Here is a 25,158-nt window from a genome sequence, read left to right on the forward strand (position 1 = left end):
TGTATGCGCCCGCAAGTCCACCTGTCCTCCCTCACCTTTGGATCGAAGTCTCATGCAATTAAGGACTTTTAGCTTGGAAGATTGGTAAGTGCCCCAGTTTTTTTTTCTCTCCATTTTGCCATTGCTATGGCACTGTTACAAGGGTTGCAGGTTGTAGCTTGGGCACTGTATGGTATTGTTATGTGGTCTGAGATAATAAGAACAATTACCTAAAATTTTATGCATAGGGCTGGACTTTGCGTATTGCCCAAAGCCCCATTTTCTGTAAAATGAGCTCTAGATAGAACACTACAGCTCCCAGGAGAAGGCGACTACTGGACATAATCCTACAATTGTACTATGCTCTATATATAGGACCTGATACTTTCTAAGAATTGTTCAGGTTGCCATGCTATACTTGTGTGTGCATATAAATACACTGGTTTTGGCAGAGTGGCATGTTGGTGTTATTCCATGGCGTATAATGCTGGGTGGAGTACATGTCTTGCCAGGTTCCTCCCCTAGCTACACACCTGTCTCCTAATATGACCTGACCACTGGAGACTAGCCCAACGTTGTACTACGCTATAACCCAAATTATGACATAATGATTCGATTATACTCCAACATGACCTGACTACTGGATATAACCATTATTGTTCTCTACACAATAGTACACCACAACCTCTGATTCGACCTAGCCACTAGACATGACCATAATACATTTGTACCATGTATAATTTTGTACTACTCTCTGTATAGTGTAATGACTGATCAATCACTAGATAACACCAAAAATCATCTTTAATACACTCCATAAAGATATAGAGCAGAACACCCAACATGCCTAGATATGTTGGTACTCCACTACTGAACTTGAAAGTGTTGTAAGTAAAGATAACTGCAACTCGAACACGCTTGAGTCCGATCATTCGGCATTTGATTACTGGTGGCTGAAGAAGTTGAATGCAGCCCTAAGGCTGCCTGGAAAACATGGTTACAGCAATACGCTGTATCCATGTTTTCCAGGACTTCCTAGGGCGGCATCCATCTTCTTCAGCCACCAGTAATCAAATGTCAAACGATCGGATTCAAGCGCGCTTGATTTGCACTCATCTCTAGTTTGAAGACTTTAAAGTTAATGTTCCATTAGGTATATTCGCCTAACTGTAGCATATCAATAGAATGGCGTCGGTGCCGCGGTCCTTTTTTTTTTAAACTGCGGCCCTGTTCCCGTGAACAGCGCCGGTCTATTACTGGGCGCCAGCCTGGGCTAAATCGCTGGAGGTGGGCCGCCCCGCCCCCAGTGGAGGGAGACCCCCGCCCCTCTGTGACATGGATCCATTAGAGCCATTAGAAAGGACCGCGGCACTGCCTTCCCCGCGTCAGTGCCGTCTTATATATATGGTACACGTAAAGCAGACGGCTGCTTTTTAACTGACTGTCGATCCGTCCCCTGCATCCCCTCCTAGAAACTTCTCCAAGTTACTGTAAATTTGCTTGTCTCTATTTTCAACAAGACTACAGCACTCCAATTGTAGAAAAGTCTTACAAAAATTAAATCCATGATTAGAACAAACAAGTGAGCGACGTTGAATGACTGAAATGACTCGAGAGAGGTCCCATGAGAGGACCGAAACACTGTTCACTTGTTTGTTCAGTTCTGTCGATGGATTCAATTGGAGTGCTACAGTCTTTTGTTGGAACTATTAATTAGAGATGTGCGAACTTTTCTAATCTTCGGTTCGGCAGGCTTGCCAAACTTTTGAGGTGCGGGTTGGGGTTCATCCTAACTGAACCTTAAACCGAATTACAAACTTCGTAATGAATCTCTGTTCGTAAGAATCGGTTAGCTCATCTCTACTAGTGCTCATGGACCATGATTATGGCACTAGCACCAAATTGCTGTTCTCTTGTTGTTTCAATGGTCTTCATACCTCATAACAATACTTTTGGTCCCATCTATCTATTATATGGTCAGGCCATCGTTTGAATAGACGATTTCAGCAGTAATGAATGCCTCTCTGATTGTTGGGGTATTCTGAAGCTGGACCTGTGTCGATCAGTTGATCAGGTGGCCGTCTTCTAAAAAGTCAACCCCTTACATCCTACAGTACATCAGCCCCATAAAATGGAGATCCCCCAAGACTTTTTGACCTTGGGAAAGATTTATATAGCAGCAAGGGTTTGCAAGCTCAGTACTAGAGATGAGTGAACCGGGTTCGGGTTCGAGTCGATCGGTATTTAATTGGCTGGGGCTGCTGAACTTGGATAAAGCTCTAAGGTTGTCTGGAAAACATGGATACAGCCAATGACTATATCCATGTTTTCCACATAGCCTTAGGGCTTTATCCAAGTTTAGCAGCCACCGCTAATCAAATGCCAAAAGTTCAGGTTCGGAATCGACTCGAGCATGCTCCAGGTTCGCTCATCTCTACTCAGTACCCTTCTTGGTTCTATTAAACTGAACAAAAAGAACCATGAAGGATCTGAACTTTCTGCTACTAGTACAGACACCAAGATGGTCATAGCACAATTACCACAATCACGGTCGATTAATTAGATTTTTTATTTTTTGGCTTGTAATTTCTGCTTCATTTCTTTAGCTCAGGCTGTCTTGTGGCAAACAGCAGATTTAACTATTTGGATCGACCTTAAGCTATAAATAAAAATGTGCGAAGAGCAAAAGTTTTTGGTAGTAAACTTTTATAACCCATGATGACTATGATCGCGGACGATTTACAAGTGAGGACAGATTTTTATAAAGTTGCACTGTAATCTGTTGTGTGATTGAATCCATTGATTGGCATGTTTGGCAGGATGATGCGCACTTAGTTCCGCAATGCTGACTAAATTACACACTATTTAAATCGCTTTTTACAGCATTGCTTTATGTGGCTGTGGAAAAAAAATACCTTTCAACGTGTAATCCAAATTGAAGAGTTTTAACCTTGGTATAAAAGCCGTTCCACACACTAAATTAAAAATGTGATTGGCCTGTCGGAAACGTCAGAACAGTTTTTATTTTTAGAAGCCGCTTTGCTCCAATGGCATTTTACACTTTTTCATTCAGCTTTTTATGTATTTTTATTAGCAGCTATACTTTTTTTTTTTTACTTATATGTATTTTGAAAAATAACTTTGGCCATGTTGTTGTAAGACTGCAAGACAAGAAAGACTCTATGCGTCTGTCACACATTACTTCCTTGCTGTAGTGTAACACTGGAATATTTTTTTAATATTTAACTTTTTAATATATTTAAAACTGCAGCTTGACTAACTACAAGAAGTAAGTTTGCAGAACATGGGGAAGCTATGTGCTTATTTTTTTTTTTTTATTTTTTTTTTTGGGTTCTGTGTTTTCAGCCTTAGGTCTTATTCACACGTTCCTTAGATTTATCTCTATAGACAAATTAGGGCACATTGATTTCTATTTGACTCTTTACACTGTCCATAGTTTTACGGATCCGTGATCCGTGCCGCAAAAATAAAAAAATAAAAAAAATAGAACATTTTAGCACAGATTCACCTATAGAAGTCTAAGAAAGAATCCGTAATTTTTTTCGGATCTATAACTTTTATGCAGGAAACATCTGTATAATTAGCAAACAATACAGATCACCGTAATTTAACTATCACCTTCCCATTTCTTGTTGATATATTCTTTAGCTTACTTGTTTATATCGCTCACTATTTATTAGTAGATCGTTTACTGCCGCAAGGAATTAGGAGTAAATATGTGAAATTTAAATAGTGAATTGGCAAAATTCATCTTCTATTGAAGTAAACCTGATATGTTTTGGTTCATTATATCACATATAATAGTAACTACATGTCGAGTGGAATGTTATACAAAGTTTTGAATCTGGTCTTTTATTTTTTCTTTTTTATTTATTTTGTCTTGTGTTTTCTTTATGCTTTTTAAGTTAGTATAAACTTAGAATATTGAGGGGCTTCAGGTATTGGCATCTGTGTGTAAATAGAAAGCAATAGACGACCACGTAAGTCGACCACAAGCCTTCTGCCAAAACGTACTCTCTAGACAAGGGCAAATGCACCGATGAAAGAGCCCCTTGGGTACATTTGGGCTGAAGGAGAGGTGAGGTTCAAGGTGGTCTCATAAATCTTCCTTATGGTCCTTGTGACTCGCCTCCACTTCACTTTACTGTAACAAGGAAAGGCTGAACTTGTCCAAAGTGACTCAACATACCTTTCATGATAAGGAGCTAGGCGCTATGCACTTGGCCCTCCTTGACTAGGAAAAGAGGGGTGGTAGCTCGACCCAGGGTCAAGTACAGGCTCCAGTTACTGATTTCTGTCATTTACCGTCTGTCCTTCATGCATGTTTCTGTCTCTAGTATTGTTGCCCTGTGTGACATTACACATTGCAGTGTCCTCTTAGAACATGAAAGCTTTTATTCAATATATTCTCTTATACGAATTTTTTGTAAAACCATAGTGGTGCTTGAATCAAGTGGTATGGAAACATATACGTTTTGCCTGTATATTGAGAGACTACCCTGATCATGTGTGATGTTTGTATGGTTTTGTTGTGTATTTGACCCAGCTTAGCTAATATTTTTATGCATTTTTTTTAAGTATATAAAGCATCAAAATTGCAAAAAAAAAAAAAAAAAATCAACATAAAAGATTTATCTGAATAAAAACTTTTTGCAGCAACTAAAAGTTAAAATTTTTATCCTAAGCATTTAGGGGAAGGGGTGTAAAAATATACAGTGGTATAAACTGCCCATGGCAACCAATCACTGCTCAGCTTTCAGCTGTGGTAAAATGAAACAGGAGCTGTGATTGGTTGCTGTGGGCAGCTTATACCCTTTGATGAATCTGGGCCTTAAGGTGCAAAATATGGGACAAAAATTTAAAATCAAATTGCTGTTTATTTATTTATTTCTGTTTTATTACTTATGTATACTATAAAAATACTTTGCGGACATTTTCTTTTATTCTTTGAGTGGTAATGTATCGTTCTTTCTTATGTAGCACTGACACTGTACTCAGCTCTTTACAAAATGAGATACGTCGGTTAAGCAAAGGGAAGCTTCGTCACAAGGGTGAGTACTATGTACCTGCCTGTCATAGGAAATGTCATGTCTCATAAAGAAAAAAAAACATATATATATATATATATATATATATATATATATATATATATATATATATAAAATCTCCATCTATCTATCTCATATATTCTGTGTAATATATATATATATATATATATATATATATATATATATATAAATAATAATAATTATTATATCCAGAAGGGAAAGTATTTAAACCCCCCCAAATAAAAATAAAATAAATAATAATAATAATAACAATAATAATAATAATAATTATCAATAAATAAAATAAATGAATAGTAATAATAATGATAATAATTAATAATAAAATAAACTATTATATTTCAGCATTCACAGTCAAGGAATCTGGAAGATTACGTGGTCTCTTATACATTTTCACTCCTTCTTCCCCCCAAAAAAATCATCTAACCGTCTGTATCCAAGACCATGGGGAGTATATTATCATATAGACGGCATTGCAGAAATGCATGAGGATATTAAAATTCCATTTGTCATACTTAGTAAACTATGATGGGGAGACATTTATCCAGAAATCACAATGGATTATTTTCGACAGACTCCTATTACAATTTTCCTGTGTATTCCCTGGTTAAATCCCTAATCCTTCTGTGCCTAAAAAAGTCAGGATAGTCTGATGGAAGGATTTCCTTTTTCTCAGTAAAGGAAAAATACAAAAAAAAAAAAAAAAAAAAAAGTAAGGAAAACAACCCCCCCCCCCATGTCTACTCTGCCTGCATTGGTAATCTGCCTTAAGTCTGTTTATACACTTACATGTGAAATTCATATCAGTTTGTTTGTTTAATGTCAAGGCAACTGCTATAATAATGGCTCTTCCGTATACAGGCACGTCATCCTGTATGTTACAGAAATGCAATTATGCTTTGATGCTGTGCTGCCCGTACGTAGGTTTTCTCTCTGTCATGATCCCGTTCTGTAGATGCAGACGTGAACTTAATGCAATGTCATGTTTATGACTAATTATTAAAGAATCCTTGCCGACATGTTTTACGCATTTCGCTGAGAAGTAGGTTAGGACAGGAGTCCCGCAGCTACTTGTGTGCTTTTTTATTAATTTAATTTATTTATTCAGTGAGACTATTTAATCATGCAGGAAGAGCACGCACAAACCTATAGACATGGCTGCTGTTTGCCCTGTACGTCATGATAGGTATTGTGAGCCTATAGCAAATAATGTAAATGTCTTCTCGCCCTTAAAGGGGTAGACAGGCAAAACTTTTTTTTTTTTGTTTATTTTTGTTTCAAATCAGTTGGTTTCAAAAAGTTATATAGATTTGAAATTACTTCTATATAAAAACCTCCAGTCTTCCAGTACTTTTCAGCTGCTGTGTGTCCTGCAGGAAGTGGTGTTGTCTTTTTAGTCTGACAGAGTGTTCTCTGCTGCCACTTCTGTCCATGTCAGGAGCAAATCCCCATAGAAACCCTCTACTGCTTTGGAGAGTGCCTATCATGGACAGAGGTGGCAGCAGAGAGCGCTGTGTCAGACTGGAAAGTAAGATCCAGTTCTTTCTCCCCCACTCTACACATAGGCCACCATAAGAATAGACAAACGTCATTCTCCTTTCCTCAGAGACATCCTAGCCAAAAAGTTCTGAATACATAGATGGGTATCGCCAGCCGTAAAAAACATAAAATAAAAGTATAAAAAATCTTGCACTCAGAGAAAGATCATAAAGCCAGCTTACACAGAGCGAAAGCGTCAGAATTGCCGCGGAATCCCACCTGCATCAGTGTCCCATAGTGTCTGTTTGGACGGGCTCGCGCACATCCGCTTCCCTTGCTCTCCGCTTAAAGAATTGACGTGTCAGTCCTTTGAGCGGAGAGCGATGAAAGCGCAGGCGCGTGAGCCCTTCCATAGAGACACTATGGGACACTGATGCAGACTGGATTCTCCATGTTAACTGGCCCTCATAATGATAAGTACTGTAAAACTTGCTCCAATTTTAAGGAGTACATCACAAAATAGTTACCATACCAGACAACACATTTCAGCCTTGAAATATCTATTGGATGAAGTAAATGTATCATCAGAAAATGATGTATTGCATAAATGAAGTTATTTTAAATTTTTTTCGATTTTTTTTTTTTTTCTCTAATTTTCCATTTTATAATTTATATTTTAACCTAATCCTGAATTCTTGCAGTTTCCATTCTGACCACTAAGCCTATTCGTAAACTGAAACTTCCAGTTCTGTACAGAAAACCTTTCAGCTGTCTGCTTATTACTTCTGTGGGAGTGTATTCTAGGCATGCTCTGTGACCTGTTTAAAGGTCATTGTGCAGGGAGGTAGAATAGGTTACAGGGAAAGATATAGATGTATAGATAAAGATGTATAGATAAGATCATTATGGTCAGAGCTCACCCTCTCTACCTCCCTGCTCAATGACCTCTACATAGTTTACAGTGCATGCATAGCCTAGAAGTCAATAGGGTCTCCACCCAATCTATTTTTTCTTATGTCCACAGGACTGCTTTAAAGCATTTCTTTTAATGCTGTGCCAAAAACTGTATATGAGTGCCCCCTTTACTTTGGCACAGATTGGAAAAATGAACATGTTTCAGCATTAGGTTCAGTAAATTCAGTTTCTGAATTAAAAAAATGCATCTGCATACATAAGACAGCCCATTGATTATATTAGTGTGCAATACTCCTTTTCTCCTGCGGGGGCATTGTGGAGAAATGCATCACCTGCTGTTGGGTTTCCCATCAGATTGCTGTTGGTGATCACTAGGATTCCAATTATTCATGAGTTTATTATCAGGTGATCGTCCTTATGGAGAAGATAAGGCAAAGCTAAAAACCCTCTAACTAGTCATACTAGTCATATAAAAATATTCACATTTTAGCCCAAAACAAAGACATTGTAGAAGTCATACTATCCAGACTACCTTAATCTTTTGACCCCAATTTAAAGGTTCTCTAAGATAATGTGACTAAAATTTATTAAAGGCATAGAACATGCTTGGGTCTTGCAATATATTTTATGTCCACTTTAAGCCCACATAGAGGAATATTTATGGCTGGTAATGGCACCTCCAGTTCGTGACCTGTGAAGAACATATCGGCAACACACGAGAGCATTTAGGGTCAGCATGTGATCCATCCGGCAAGGGCCATATTTATGGCATGTGCTGCTCCAGGCACTGAGTCTCTACACGCCCAGGCTCGGTCAATTAAGGTTTATGTGTCAACGCAATTATACCAATTTATGGGCAGGTCTGCCCAATGTTGCAACATTTGGCACAAATGCCATTTACCTAAAGTCTTTCACCACTTTTTAACATAACATTGGTTATGCCTTTCAGGTAAAAATTCATGATCTTTCAAACACTAGAACTTATACCCATTTACTAGATATTTTACCGGTTAGCAACTAGGAGAGATAAACCGTGCCCACAATATAATACCAGTACACAGTAGTCAGGTAGAACCCATCAGGGACCATTGATTTTACTTTTCCCTCTGTGGAACATGTTCCTGTACTCATTGCCTCCCATGCTAAATAATGTACCTGTAAAGTGACCCTGTACCCACAATCTGACCCCCCAAAACCACTTGTACCTTCTGTCCTGGGGTCCGTTCGGCAGGTGATGCAGTTATTGTGCCAAAAAACAACTTTTAAACTGGCAGCCCCATGCCCAACGGCCGTGGCCTAGAGTGTCTCTGTTCTAGGCCTGCAGCGCCTCTTCTTCCCTCCTCCCCGTCCTCCTCGTCATTAGGAATGCTCCAGGCAGATTGTCTCCTATTCATCAGCTGTGTGAGCACGGCACATGGGCTGTATCGTTAAGGCACCTGTGCAATGTTCGGACAGGAGAAAATGTTCTAGGGGCATTCCTAATGATAAGGAGGGCGGGGAGGAGGGACGGAGAGGGTGTGCCAGCCTAATGCATGCACAATTTAGGCCACGGCCGTTGGGCACAGATCTTGGATTTAAAGCAGCTATCTGACGGTACAAGTAGTTTGGGGGTGGTCAGATTGTCGGTACAGAGTCGCTTTAAAGAAGAGTAAAAAAGGGGGGGGGGAGGTAGGAACTGCTCTGAGAAGGTGAAAGTAGTTGTACCTCTCCAAACGTTTAGGTGTTCTGTCTTCTTTACCAGCCACTCTTAAAGGGGTAGTCCAGCAATAATCTTTTTGTTTCAAATTAACTGGTTTCAGAAAGTTATATAAATTTGTAATTTATTTCTATTTCAAAAGCTCCTGTCTTCTAGTACTTATCAGCTGCTGTATGTCCTGCAGGAAATGTTGTTTTCCTTTGTCTGCCACAGTGCTCTCTGCTGCCTTCTCTGACAATGTAGGGAACTGTCCAGAGCAGCAGGAAATCCCTATAGAAAACCTGTACTGCTCTGGACATTTCCTTTCATGGACAGAGATGTCAGCAGAGAGCACTGGCTCGAGTTCTTTTTATAGTATAAGGCATGGGTCTCCAAACTGCGGCTTCCCAGCTGTTGCAAAACTACAACTCCCATCATGCCTGGACAGCTAAAGCTTTGGATTTAGCTGTCCAGGCATGATGGGAAATGTAGTTTTGCAACAGCTGGAGGGCCACAGTTTGGAGACCCATGATATAAGGCGTACGGTGGACCCCAGAGTCTCCACCAACAGATAATGGGTGGGCGTGATGAATTCTCACTGCCCAACCCCTTTGTTTCAGGAGGAATAAGCTGGCATCTGAATTTTCTGGCTGTGGCTTATCTCTCCTTTCCCCATATGGAATACATAAAGGTTTGGCACAGCCATGGGAGGGGAGGGGGTGATATAGAAGAAGTATAGGTACCTTTAGACAGCGCTTTGGTATTTTTATAGCTTAACTGAGTTCTAATATAACCTACAATGCTAAACCAGTTTCTAAAGTAGTAACCATTGATAGAACAATTGTCCTACGGGAGATACGTAAGAAAGTTTTTCTACTTCTTAGGTTGCATATGTCCTAGTGGAGACATTATACGCAGCTGGTGTTATGTACCTGTCTACTATACAGTAAGCAAATCCATACAATGTTCAATTCTCTCCGGCTCCGGGGTAATCTGTATTCCTGATATTCCTCTATCGATATAAGGGCAATCACTTGAAATGGGTTTAACTCTGGGATATCAGAAGAAAAGCAAACATCTGGAAGCCATTTCCTATTTGTCTGTTTCCTTCAGTTCAGGGGTCTTGAACTCCAGTCCTTAAGGGCTGTAAACTGTCCAGGATATAAGGTTATCCCTCCTTGACAGTGTGCGTCAATCACAGCGAATGAGCCTCTCACTGGCCCACCTGTAAAAATATCCTTAAAGGGGAAAGTATCGGAGGTTTATGGGTCTAATTTATTTCCCTGAAATACACTGAACATATTGGATTAGTTTCAATGCCTCCATCTATAAATATGACTGTGTCCTGCCAAATAGTTATTACATTAGAAGAAGAAAAAAATCCTCAAATGGCAACGGTGACACTTTTTTGTTTTTCTAACAATGACATTGATTTTGTTGGTTTCCTTTGTGGTGGGTTTGCTTTTTTTATTCTTTGTATAATAACTCCCCCCCTCCCCCCAATGTAACTGGAAATTATGGCCCATAAAAAACTTCTCTACTTTCCATGTTCATTCAGTTCCATGCCTGAGCTGTAATACCACACAAGTAAAAAACTGTTGCTCTTTTCTATTCTTTTCTATCCTGGACAATCCCTTTAAAGCTTTAGGTTTTGCACATGGATAGAACGGCGGTGCTTCCGCAGTCCTTTTTTGAACCGTGGGCCAGTTCCCATATACAGCAGTGTTCTATTCAGGGGTGAAGCAATGGAGGGTGAATCAATGGAGCGGCATCATAGCGGGGCGGCGGTTTCTTCCCACTAGGGACGGGATGGCTCACCTCCATTGCTTCAACCCGAGCTGGTGCTCATTAATAAAACCGGGCCGCCAAGCCCTCCAAAACGGCCAATTACAGTGGGGCCTGTCTACAGTTTATTCTTTAAGGTCTTGTGATTCACCCTCAACAGATGATAGTGTCAGAACCTTTTTTGTTTCTGGAAGATAAATCACTGCCATACCTCCCTTCTCCTCATTCACAACACATGAATGTTCTGCCACGTATGGGGTTAATGGGAGACTTAGCTGTCGGATGAACAGACAAACGGCTGACAGCTATTGAACACTCATGGGCACTATTAGGGCCGTAATACACAGAGGCATTATCTGACCATTATCAGGCCTATTCAGGCAGCTATCGCTCAGTGTCATAAAGACAACGACATCCTGATGAAAGTATATGCAGAATAATAAAGTTATACTTACCTCTCTGTGCTCCCGGTGCCCTTCTGGCATTTCCCCACGTTCTCTGCTGATACTTCTGACATGTCTCTTTAGTGACTGCTCAGCCAATCAGTGACTGATACGGGACAGCGCTGCGGCCAGTGATTCGCTGAGTGGCCTGTCACTGCAGAGACGTGTCAACGGGGAAAGCGGGGGAAAGCCAGGAGGACACCAGGAAGATGTAGAGGTAAGTATAACTTTATTATTTTCAATATACTCACGAATATCGCTAACAATGTATGTATAGCCCTCTCTGCTTTATCATCGAGCCGTGTAATGGGCCGATTAAGCAGATTGCTGTCAAATACACCCCTGAGTGGGACAACTCTTTTAGTCTTTTTTTTTCTTCAAGTCAAATGCAAAGTCAAGCTTCCTAACACACATACTGTGAATATTTTCATAATCTGTTTTCTGTGAGCGGCTCAGAAAAAAAAAAAAAAAAATCAAGTAAAATCTTTGTGCCGACAACATATGTTGTTAGATTTCCAGCATTTCCGCTAATCAGTTCAATTAGCCTCTTACTACTTTTGTAGAGACTCGGAGAAAACCTCTCCCAAATGTTTGCTCCACTATTTAAATATTCAACATCACTAACTGTTTAAAATACGGCAAATAACCGTCTGATAATGCCGAAAAAAAATCCATCTGATTGTCTCCTAATGTCCATTAAAGTCAATCTATAAATAATGGATCTAGTTTTGTATTTAATTCTCACAGTGTGATGAGTATCTTCTCTGATTGCCTCTAAACTTAATGAGCATTTCTCTTAAACTTCTACTTAATTATGCAGGATGCGAAAAAAGCTTCTTTTTTTTTTTTTTTTTTTTTTTATGAGATATCCACTGCGGTGATGTAGACGTAACTGAAAGCAAACCTAAGAGTATAAAAGTATGTAGCTGCTCCAACAAGGTAAAAGGGTACGCAGAAGGGCGGGTGCTGCCAACACCCACATAAATTTAGAATAACGCATAGTCAGCACTCCTCAGCCGACACGCTGTCTAGGTCACTACTATCATATTAAAATAAATTAGCACTTCAATGTTGAGGAATCAAAAATAATATCAGTGCTCAGAATGAAGACTAGGAATATTCTGGTATTAAAGGGGATATTGTTTTTTTGCTGATCAGTACCAGCTACTGAAACCTGTTTTCTGATTGTAACTTTTTTTTATTTTTTTTTTATATGTTATTTTTATATATTTTGTATATTTTTTTAATATTTTTTATATTTTTTTTTATATATTATTATGGGAGCTGTCATTTTGCCTCTGTTATTTTAACAACATTTAGTGATATGCTTTACAGCAAGACTCATGGCCTATAAGCACAATAAACAGGACATGTCACCTTCAGATAGATGAGAAACTGGGCATGCTTAGTGACCTTTACAGAGGTGATTCCACAGGGAAGGTCAGAGTTTTGAGCAGCAGCTATTGTGTGTGTGTGTGTGTGTGTGTGTGTGTGTGTTATCTATATACTGGTGTCACTATACTCCTGTCTGTGTTATCTATATACTGGTGTCACTATACTCCTGTATGTGTTATCTATATACTGGTGTCATCTGTTACTGTACCCCTATCTGTGTTATCTATATACTGGTGTCACCTGTCACTGTACTCCTGTCTTTGTTATCTAGATACTGGTGTCACCTGTCACTGTACTCCTGTCTGTGTTATGTGCATAATAGTGTCACCTGTCACTGTCCTCCTGTCTGTGTTATCTATATACTGGTGTCACTATACTCCTGTATGTGTTATCTATATACTGGTGTCATCTGTTACTGTACCCCTATCTGTGTTATCTATATACTGGTGTCACCTGCCACTGTACTCCTGTCTTTGTTATCTAGATACTGGTGTCACCTGTCACTGTCCTCCTGTCTGTGTTATCTATATACTGGTGTCACCTGTTGCTTTACTCCTGTCTTTGTTAACTATATACTGGTGTCACCTGTCACTGTACTCTTGTATGTGTTATCTGTATACTAGTGTCACCTGCCCCTGCTCTCCTGTCTGTGTTATCTATATATTGGTGTCGCCTGTCACTGTACTCCTGTCTGTGCTATTTATATACTGGTGTCACCTGTCACTGTACTCCTGTCTGTGTTATCTATATACTGGTGTCACCTGTCACTGTACTCCTGTCTGTGTTATCTATATACTGGTGTCACCTGTTGCTGTACTCCTGTCTGTGCTATTTCTATACTGGTGTCATCGGTCACTGTACTGATTTCTGTGTTATCTATATACTGGTGTCACCTGTTGCTGTACTCCTGTCTGTGATGATAAAGATGACACTGTTTGGAAATGATCTGTACAGAACAGGAAGTCTCAGCTTGGTTTAAGGCCTAGTGGCCATAATGAAAACTGCAAGATTATTTTAAAATATAGTAAAATAGAAATTTATATAAAAAAAAAACAAAACATCAAACATTATTTTTGCTGATCTTTGCTGGCCTTATTAAACAGGTCAATATCTGCTTGATTTGACCGATAGCCTTCCTGTATAATAGGTCCTTAATATTAGTATGACTGTATTGGTGGAACCATTGTTGACCTGAGGATTGACATCAGATAATTGAGTTGACTGTAGCTGCATGAGGCCGCAGCAAGGGGATTGTACTTATACGTAGTCGTGGCTCTCTGGTCACCTCAGTGATGTCTATATACAGTACCATAGGCCTAATAAGCCATATGGACAAAGGAAGCCCCAATGGGACTCCTCTATGGCGGCTAGTCTGTTTCCCCTTCCACAGTTTGACCTTAGTCGTCTGCCCTTCACTTTATTCTCTGGACGTTCCCTTTTAAAGATTCGACATCCAGACAGCTTTATGGCCTCTATACCTCGGCAGTGCTTGTCAGTACTGCTGAGCCTGTTTAATATTGCTGTTTATAACTGGGATTGTTCGCCTAATCCTTGTCTCAACCTATGTGTCTCACAGATTGTCTGTCTTGAGCACTCCGCATGGAATTCACGTTTTGTTGAAAAAGTGCAGAAGTTACGGCCGAAACCAATGAGCAATGAACTTATTGTCACAGCCGCGGGGGCGTCCCGCGTTCCGGGCCGCCGCCGCGACCGCTTCCTGCCCCATGCAGCAGCCGGTGTCCAGAGTCGGGGACCCGGCGCTGCTATCACCTCGGCCCCGGGGGGCGCCTCACCTCTCCACGCTCCTGTCTCCCGCTGTGCCGGCCGGCGCGCGCGTCCCCGCCTCCTAGGGCGCGCGCGCGCCGGCTGTCTCAGATTTAAAGGGGCAGTGCGCTCCTAATTGGTAGTTGCACCTAATCACTTCCCTATAAATCCCAGCATGCCCTGTCCCCTGTGTTGGAGCCTCTACATGCTTCCCATAGCGTTTGGCCCAGCTCCCTGTTGTTCCTGTGTCCTGTCCGTTACCTGGTCCCAAGTCCCTGTTCCTGAGTCCTGTCTGTTACCTGGTCCCAAGTCCCCGTTCCTGGTTCCTGTTTCCCCTGTCACTCCATCTGTTCCTGCGTTCAGCCTGTCACGTGCGCTCTCACCTGCAGACCATTGCCAGTGCCATCTCCTGCCTACTGCTCCTGCCACGCCTCGCCTGCCGACACCAGCAACCAAGCCAGGGGTAGCGACCTGGGGGTCGCCTGCCGCAGCAAGTCCATCCCGCCTTGCGGCGGGCTCTGGTGAAAACCAGCGGCCCCTTAGACTCCGCTCCCTGGTGAGGTTTGTGCCATCGCTGGTGCCGGTCCAGTGGATCCACTACTCCGGGCGTTACAGTAGGCTCCAACCATGGATCCCGGCGAGGTGCCCGATCTCCGTGACGTCGCCAGAGTGGTCACTCAGCAGGCGCAACAAATCCAGAAACAGTCACAGCAGATCCAGCAACTCACTGCCGCCTTACAGCAGCAGACTACTGCCCAGCGCACACCACCTCCTGACGCTTCTTCTTCACTCCGACTGGCCCTCCCAAGCAAGTACTCTGGGGACTCTAAGTTGTGCAGAGGATTCTTGACTCAGTGCACCATGCACATTGAACTTTTGAGTAGTCAGTTTTCCACCGAGCGCTCTAAAGTGGCTTTCATCATCAGCCTATTAGAAGGTAGAGCCCTGGCCTGGGCCACGCCACTGTGGGACCGTGATGATCCAGTTGCTGCCAATCTCCGGGCCTTCCTATTTGAGTTTCGCTCCGTCTTTGAGGAACCTGCCCGTGCTTCTTCAGCCGAGACTGCTCTCCTCAATCTCTCTCAAGGCAGCTCCTCTGTTGGTGACTACGCCATCCAGTTCCGCACCCTGGCAGCCGAATTGGACTGGAACGAGGCCGCCCTATTGGCCACCTTCAAGAAGGGCCTGTCTAGTCGTGTGAGAGACGTGCTCGCTGCCCGAGACCTGCCTACCTCCCTGAACGAACTCATTCTACTGGCCACCCGAGTTGATACTCGTTTTTTCGGAGAGGGAGGAGGAGGTTCGGCATGAACATTTACTAACCCGTTCCCGTCGCCATCCCCAGCTGGCGCCAGTTTTCCAGAATCCTGACCTTTCGATGTCCCAACCCTCTCCTGAGATTCCTATGCAGGTGGAACGGGCTCACCTGACGCCTGATGAAAGAATCCGGCGCCTGGAGCAGAATCTCTGTCTCTATTGCGGTGGTTCCGATCACTTCCGGCTGGGATGTCCCCTACGTCCCCAAACATCCGGAAAATGCTCGCACCTAGGTCCGGTGGGACAGGTGTCCCTAGGTGTGAATGCCACCATTCCAAGTCTGTCTATGCCAGTTTCCATCCGGACTCCCTCAGGACAAAATCATCAGACTACTGCCTTCCTCGATTCTGGGTCAGCAGGCAGTTTTATTGCGGCAACATTGGTCCAAAGATGGCGGCTACCCGTGACCCGACTAGCCAGGCCCCTGACTATCTCCTCGGTCACAGGCGAAATTCTTACCGACCGTGTGTACTACCAGACCGCACCTTTAGTCCTCCAGGTGGGTCCTTTACATCAAGAAGAGATTTCCTTCTACGTCCTGCCCCATTCTTCCCCCGCGGTCCTCCTGGGACTCCCGTGGCTGCAAGAACATGCCCCTCAACTGGACTGGAGAACCGGGGAGATTCTCAGTTGGGGTCAGGACTGTTCCAACCAGTGTCTCAGGTCACCTCAGACCAAGTGTACTATGTCGTTTCCTGTCCCAGCCAAGCCTCTACCCGACCTACCGGCAGAAGACCAAGACTCGGCGGATGCCTTCTCTGCCGAGGTGTACCCTCTCTCCGTACCCAAGACTAAGGTCGTGTCCTGTCACCACCGGGAGAACTTACAGAAGGTCCTCGTCCACAGACCCACAGTCCCCTGCCATGTTTTACCGCCTGATCGCCTAGCACCAGTCGTCACCTCCTCGCTTCGGAGAGTACCCCCCGGAAAGACTCATGTTCACCCTGCGCTTCGAAGAGGTATTTTGAAGTGGGGTCATTCCTCGTTGGAGGCCGGGCACCCTGGAGTCCGTAAGACCGGCCAACGGATCTCTCGCCACTACTGGTGGCCCAGTCTGTTTCAAGATGTCAAAGACTTTGTGGCTTCCTGTGCCATCTGCAGGCAAGAAAGAGGGGGAGGCCAAAGGGGGGGGGTACTGTCACAGCCGCGGCGGCGTCCCGCGTCCCGGGCCGCCGCCGCGACCGCTTCCTGCCCCATGCAGCAGCCGGTGTCCAGAGTCGGGGACCCGGCGCTGCTATCACCTCGGCCCCGGGGGGCGCCTCACCTCTCCACGCTCCTGTCTCCCGCTGGGCCGGCCGGCGCGCGCGCCCCCGCCTCCTCGGGCGCGCGCGCGCCGGCTGTCTCAGATTTAAAGGGGCAGTGCGCTCCTAATTGGTAGTTGCACCTAATCACTTCCCTATAAATCCCAGCATGCCCTGTCCCCTGTGTTGGAGCCTCTACATGCTTCCCATAGCGTTTGGCCCAGCTCCCTGTTGTTCCTGTGTCCTGTCCGTTACCTGGTCCCAAGTCCCTGTTCCTGAGTCCTGTCTGTTACCTGGTCCCAAGTCCCCGTTCCTGGTTCCTGTTTCCCCTGTCACTCCATCTGTTCCTGCGTTCAGCCTGTCACGTGCGCTCTCACCTGCAGACCATTGCCAGTGCCATCTCCTGCCTACTGCTCCTGCCACGCCTCGCCTGCCGACACCAGCAACCAAGCCAGGGGTAGCGACCTGGGGGTCGCCTGCCGCAGCAAGTCCATCCCGCCTTGCGGCGGGCTCTGGTGAAAACCAGCGGCCCCTTAGACTCCGCTCCCTGGTGAGGTTTGTGCCATCGCTGGTGCCGGTCCAGTGGATCCACTACTCCGGGCGTTACACTTATACAGCACTTATACCGAGATTTTATGTGCCTAGTGCTTATCACCATGATATTCTAGCACCAGGTTGTTTAGTGTCCTGATACAATACAAACACTTTCTCCAAGGGATCCTGTCTCTACTATATAGAGTTTATAAAAAAAAATAAAAATTCAAGCATTTTTCCATTCATGAGCAATTTCATTCATACAATTGAATGGGAATTTTACAGGTTTATAAGATTGATGGCCTAGCCACACGATAGTCCATCAACGTCTGATCATCAGGGATCCAACTAGTGTTGAGCGGATCTCTGTTCAGATTTGCCAACATTCTCCGAACTTGAACGCTCGCCATTTGATTCTCCACCACTGCAGAAGTTGGATACTGCCCTAGGCAGTCATGAGAAACATGGATACAGCCTAATTCTGACACCTAGCACTCCAACAGATCAGCTTTTCAATAGATAGTGTCGGAAGCCCTGCACCATAATGGTTGTGTGTATTTCTGCAGCTCAAATCCCATTAAATTCAATAGGAATAGAGCTGCGTTAACCCAAGCCACCACTAAACAGTAGACAGGGCACTTTTACTGTGTACAGGTGCCAATGCATCAACTCTCCCAAATATCTGATTGGTGGGGCTGCTTGGTGTAGGCACCCTGCCCATCAGACATTGATGGTTTATATTGAAGTTAGGCCATCAATGTTAAATACCCAGGAAACCCCTTTAAGTAGTAGTCTAAGTAGTCATGTTGAGGTAGGGTCCTCAAAAGCATACTTGTCATGAAAAATTAGGCATGCGAGGAGGTCATGCCTCCTTCCCACGTTCTTTGGCTCTCCAGGCATGATGGAAATTGAAGAGGAACTATGAGCAGATTAGACAAATCTAACCTGCTGATAGCCCCCTATTGCAAAGGAGATGCTGAGGAGGAGGCTATTCATCTTACCTTCCTTCTTGGTGCCGGTCTTGTATCGTTATTGGGGGTAAAATCTGCTCCAGAGCAGATTCAAATGATAATCAATGGAGGTGGCGGGCTTCATGGCACAGCAGTGCTCGTAAGGGTGCTCCAGAGGGAACTTTACCCCGACTAACAGTGCAGGACCGGTACCGAGGAAGACGGTAAAATACCTTCCGCCTTAGCATCCCAGGTGCTATAGGGGACTATCGTTAGGTTAGATTGGTCAAACCTGCTGATAGTTCCCCTTTAAAGTTTTGCATCGGCCCTAATTGGTCAGGGTCTGAACACTCCCTATGTGAAAAGTTTTTTTTTTAAATTAATGACAGGTACTTTTTGATTAGCCATGGCTGAGATGTGGTTACTGTGTGGTTAAAAACATTGTGGGCATGTTGATGGGCATGTTTTTTTTTTTTTTTTTTTTTTTTACTAATTGTTAATCGCTGAACAGTTTTGCTAGCTTCATATCTATCATGGTTAAAAGCTCTGTTTATCTATGACTGCACAAACTTGAGCCCCATTAACATTTCATTAGAAAAGTGTTAAACAGAATGCCCTTGTTTCCGATTGTATCCTGCCCGTATCTCATTGTTCAGCTTCTGCGACCTGAGAACCTACCCAGCGGCTTTGTTTGCACTGCAGTATTTTGGTTAGAAGTCTACGCAGTATAATGGAGAGACTTGCTTCTGTTGTTCGGATCCTCTCCTGGTTAAGGCTACAAATATTCATGCAAAATCTTGCTGTGTGAACGAGACCTTGAGCCAGCTGCCTTTGTCTGCATGCATTTTCCATAAATTAACAATTCAGAGACTTCTTTCAAAAATTGTGCTGGAAGTAGGCGTTCCATTTCTCCTTGTTAGTGGGGCATGTGCCTAAACCACCTATTATTCTTACAACTGGTCAGTGTCGGATTAGTATGTAGGGGCACAATTTAACGTCCGTGGAAATGGTAATGTCCAGTCATCAATTTATAACGGTACAATGTTCTATGAAAGCTTTCAGCAGCATAGTTGTTAGCAATTTGTGGAACTACTAACAGTGGGCCAGTTGGGGGGAAACGGGTGTAAGTTATCATATTGCTAAATAGCTAGTCATCATCATCCTGCTAATGTACTATTTAATCTCCACAGCCCTTTCCAGTGATGCGATATAAGCCTTTTTGCTAATTTATAAATAGAGCACAAAAGCCCAGGGGGTGTTCCCTAGTAAAGGAAGAGCCCAAATAAGTGCAGTCCATGTCTGTTTTATCTAGTGGCTGTCAGTCAAATGTTGTAGGCAGTGACTAAGAGGACAGGGGCTGAACTTACCTGGGCTCTGGTTGTACTGGGGAACACCACCTGAGCCTTTTGAGCCTCATTTACATAATAATAAAACAGCTTATATATCAGTGCCATAAAGGTTTATGAAGGTAAAAAAGGTATGTTCACAATCCTGATGAGAAGTTCTAGCCAGCCACGGATTTATTCACACCCATTTTATTTCTTGTTGACAGGCCCACTTTAGAGGCTTGATTCTTACAAAAACAGCACCACCCCTGTCAACTGGATGTGTGTAAAACTGCAGCTCCGTACCAGAAATGATCGAATAGGGCCGAGGTTCAGGTTCATACGAACCTGAACCATCGGCATTTGACTCCCACTGCCTTCTTGTTCCGTGGTGAAGGTGGAAACAGCCCAAGTACTGCCTGGAAAACAGGGATACAGCCTAGATAATAGGCTGTATCCCTGTTTTCCAGGCGGTACTCAAGCCGTCTTCACCTTCCCCATGGAACGGTAAGGCAGCGGGAGTCAAATGCCGATGGTTCGGGTTCGTATGAACCTGAACCTCTGCCCTGTTCGATCATCTCTACTCAGTACTAGAACTGCTGATTGCCAATCACACTCTTCGTGTGATATGATTGGGCACTAGCCAATGAAACAACCTGACCAGCCCCAACCTTTGCACTTACACCCCTGTTTCCCCCCAACTGGCCCACTGTTAGTAGTTCCACAAGTTGCTCACAACAATGCTGCTGCAACCTTTCATAGAACATTGTACCGTTATAAATTACAAAGGCAAAAAACACATAGTAACAATAGAAGATGGCTGTTTATATGCTCGATTGGAATTGCCCTTTAACCCTTTAAGGACATGGCCCATTTTCGTTTTTACGTTTTCGGTTTTTCCTCCTTGTGTTTAAAAGGTCATAGCACTTGCATTTTTCCACCTAGAAACCCACATGACCCCTTATTTTTTGCGTCACTAATTTTACTTTGCAATTACAGGCTGAATTTTTGCATAAAGTACACTGCGAAACCAGAAAAAAATTCGAAGTGTGGTGAAATTGAAAAAAAAAAACGCATTTCTTTTATTTGGGGGAAATGTGTTTTTACGCCATTCACCCTGGGGTAAAACTGACTTGTTATGCATGTTCCTCAAGTCGTTACGATTAAAACGATATATAACATGTATAACTTATATTGTATCTGATGGCCTGTAAAAAATTCAAACCGTTGTTAACCAATATACGTTCCTTAAAATCGCTCCATTCCCAGGCTTATAGCGCTTTTATCCTTTGGTCTATGGGGCTGTGCGAGGTGTCATTTTTTGCGCCATGATTTGATCTTTCTATCGGTACCTTGATTGTGCATATACGACTTTTTGATCGCTTTTTATTACATTTTTTCTGGATTTGATGCGACCAAAAATGCGCAATTTTGCACTTTGGGATTTTTTTGCGCTGACGCCGTTTACCGTACGAGATCAGGAATGTGATTAATTAATAGTTCGGGCGATTACGCACGCGGCGATAGCAAACATGTTTATTTATTTATTTATTTGTTTACTTTTATTTAAAACCTGGGAAAAGGGGGGTGATTCAGACTTTTATTAGGGGAGGGGGCTTTTTACTATTAACAACACTTTTTTTTTTTTTTTTACACATATACTAGAAGCCCCCATGGGGGACTTCTAGTATATACACTGTGATCTCTCATTGAGATCTCTGCAGCATAGATATGCTGCAGAGATCCATGAGATCGGCACTCGTTTGCTTTCGGCTGCTGCAGCCGAAAACGAACGAGTGCCGAGCCGAGGACGGCGCCATCTTGGACGCGTCCCCGGCCGGCATCAGTAACGGAGATCGCTCCTCCGGGACAAGGTCCCGGAGGAGCGATCTCCCCCACTAGACACCAGGGAAACGTTGCCTCCGGTAATCGGAGGCAGCTGTCAACTTTGACAGCTGCCTCCGATTAGCTAATTAGCGGGCACGGCGATCAGACCGTGCCCGCTAATAGCGGCGGTCCCGGGCTACACGCGGCACCCGGGATCGCGGCACTTCAAAGCGGGGCCGCCGCGCGGCCCCGCTTTGAAGTGCAAGTGAGGACATAGGACGTACCGGTACGTCCTATGTCCTTAAGAGGTTAAAGGAGAAGTACGGCAAAATGTTTTAATAAAGTATTGTATTGCCCCCCAAAAGTTATACAAATCAGCAATATACACTTATTACGGGAAATGCTTATAAAGTGCTTTTTTTCCCTGCACTTACTACTGCATCAAGGCTTCACTTCCTGGATAACATGGTGATGTCACTTCCTGGATAATATGGTGATGTCACTTCCTGGATAATATAGTGATGTCACTTCCTGAATAAAATGATGATGTCACTTCCTGGATAAAATGTTGATGTCACGCCCTAACTCTCAGAGCTGTGCAGGCTGTGGCAGCTGGAGAGGATGATGGCAGAGGGAAACTGAGGGACACAGGGCACTGGAGGGACACTGAGCATCCCTCTTCCGCCATCCTCTCCAACAGCCACAGCCCGTGCAGCTCTGGGAGTCGGGTCGTGACATCACCATTTTATCCAGGAAGTGACATCACTATGTTACCCAGGAAGTGACATCACCATGTTATCCAGGAAGTGACATCACCATGTTATCCAGGAAGTGAAGCCTTGATGCAGTAGTAAGTGCAGGGAAAAAAAGCACTTTATAAGCATTTCCCATAATAACTGTATATTGAGGATTTGTAAAACCTTTGGGGGGCAACACAATACTTAAATAAAAATTTTTACCGGAGTTCTCCTTTAAAAAAGAAAAGATTGGTGTAGCAAAGTGGGATCCTATGCCACATAGAGGTTATTAGTAAATCTGAGCAATACTTCCTGTGATAAGACAAGCTACATTTTACCAAACCAACAAAGAATGCCAGGGGTATGTAATTAGCGTAAGGCACACCACAAATAATTTTAGAAAAATGCAAAAATCTTTATTCACATGATTGAGATTACAAGAAAAAACATATAAATACATAGGAAAGACATATGGCCACAAAGCCCCCTAACCATTTAAAAACAATTAAAAAATACACAACACAGGGACCTACAAAATATAAAGGTTCCCTTAGACTCAACATCCTGTAAAAAATGTATGCTCCGGATGCAAACAATAATAGATGAAAAAATATAACAATCAAAGAATCACAAAAAAGTGAACATGTGCGAGTGTAAAGTGATGCTCTAAAGTATATCAAATAACAAAAAATCAAATCAAGTCATAAAATGGATATCTATACTATATAAATCCCCCAGGGCTCAGGTACTAGTAAATGGCCTTTATTCTCCCCCGTTTGAGCTCGGTCGAGGCACACGACAGGGGTGCCCTCTGTCGCCACTGCTTTTTGCAGTGGCGATCGAGGCACTTGCTCTCACTATCAGCGCTGACCCACATGTGGTAGGCATGCCATTTGGTGATAATGAAGTCCGCATCAGCCTATATGCTGATAACATGATTCTTTTCATGTCTAACACTGAAATAACGCTCCCACATCTGATAGAAGTCATTGACACATTCTGTAATTTCTCAGGCCTTCGTATCAACTGGTCAAAATCAGTCTTCTGTCCTCTTTTGCGGCCTTAGAGTGGTCTCCCAATTTAAATATCTGGGGGTGCAAATATACAGAGATGCGAGCCTGGATTTAGCTGGGAATATAATGTCCCTCCTCCCCATGGTGAAAGATAAATTTAAGGTCTGGAGCTCTCTACCCCTTACTGTCCCTGGTAGGATAAATTTAATTAAGATGGTTATCCTCCCCAAATGTCTCTACATTTTGCAGCACGCCTCGGTCCCTGTCCCAATGTCCTTCTTTAAATCCCTAACCTCTCTATTTTCCTCTTTCGTGTGGGGTAACACTAGGTCGAAGCTAAAACTGACTACCCTGCAAAGACTCAAGACTGATGGAGGATACGCCCTACCAGACATTCACTTATATTACCTGGCTGGCCAGCTACGACTGATTAGCTCTTGGGTACTGCCGGAGTCTATACCGCACTCTGAGGGCAGACTTGCTCACTACTTGGGAATTGTTAACATACGCCTTCTCCTGGAGGAGAATGTTAAAACGACCAGACCTCTCCTGCTCATACATAAACTTGCTAAGAACATATGGAGAACGACTAAACATTTACATAGATACACTGACATTATGGATGACATACCTTTATGGGATAACCCTAACCTCACCCACCTCAATGCCAATCTGAAAGCAATCTTTTGGAGGACTCATGGTGTTCTTACCTTGCGCAACCTCTATGACTCTAACGTACTGAAAACTTACCATACTCTACAGACCGACTACCATTTACCGCGACACTCACAATTCCGATACTTCCAAATACGGCACGCCCTGAATGCCCAATTCCCATCCCCAAGGAGCCCAATATCCACATATCCGCTGATTGGGGTCTTGCGATCACAGGGCCCGAAAGGTCTAATATCCTCATTGTATACGCACCTTATCTCTCTCAAGATGGCCAATACCCCCTTACCCACAGAGCAATACTAGAAACGGTGTATCCCTTCTATGACAGACAATGATACAACTATATATTGTACATAGTAGTTACCTTACCCCAATTAGGCTAGCACATATGGGCAGAATGGCAACCGATTCACAGGTGTTATTCCCCCCGAGCTGACTTCTGGCATCTAATGTGGCATGTCCGTTTATTCATGCTTATTGGCGAGAGGTCACAACCATGTTGGGGGAGATGGTGGGGAGACCGATACTGCAGCACCCACTGATATGTCTGTTTGGGGTGCTAGCGGAGGAGGAGTGGACCCATCACAAACGCATTTTCCTCAAGGAGGCTCTATTTTTTGCCCGTAAAGTTATAGCATTACGATGGATGGATCCCCGTCCGCCTACTCTATCCAAATGGAAGAGATTGGTGAACTCCACGATCCCATTTGAGGAGATAGTTTTAACCAAGAGGGGTCATCCCAATAAATTCCATAAGGTCTGGGGGGCATGGTGTTCTAGCCCATCAGCAGCTTACACTCCATCTACTTATAGGACCATCAGGGAATCTTTAGAAGTACAACTGAGTAGATAGCAGCACACACAGGCAAGGTTGATTCTCTATCTAAAGTTCATGGACGTATGTTTCAATGTTCAGTTAACATAAAATATGCACAAGCCAAAAAGACAGAAATGGCTGCACATCGCACCCATGGCTGACACGAAAGCTTATTCAGCTACATTTAAAACCAACATCAG

General features: G+C 43.5%; 1 protein-coding gene across 6 annotated transcripts in view; it reads left to right on the forward strand.

The window, feature by feature from the left end:
* The window catches only part of TRPS1 (transcriptional repressor GATA binding 1), a 267,310-nt gene that overhangs the window by 21,645 nt on the left and 220,507 nt on the right, over nucleotides 1-25,158 (forward strand). For 4 of the 6 annotated variants that reach the window (XM_069957171.1, XM_069957176.1, XM_069957173.1 and 1 more), the window contains exon 2: nucleotides 4,981-5,051. The exons of the other annotated variants lie outside the window; for them this stretch is intronic. The gene's annotated coding sequence lies outside the window, so the exon portion shown is untranslated. The remainder of the gene's footprint in view (nucleotides 1-4,980; nucleotides 5,052-25,158) is intronic. 6 annotated transcript variants of the gene reach the window in all.

This window comes from Dendropsophus ebraccatus, chromosome 2, assembly GCF_027789765.1.
Source record: "Dendropsophus ebraccatus isolate aDenEbr1 chromosome 2, aDenEbr1.pat, whole genome shotgun sequence".
Lineage (NCBI taxonomy): Eukaryota > Metazoa > Chordata > Amphibia > Anura > Hylidae > Dendropsophus > Dendropsophus ebraccatus.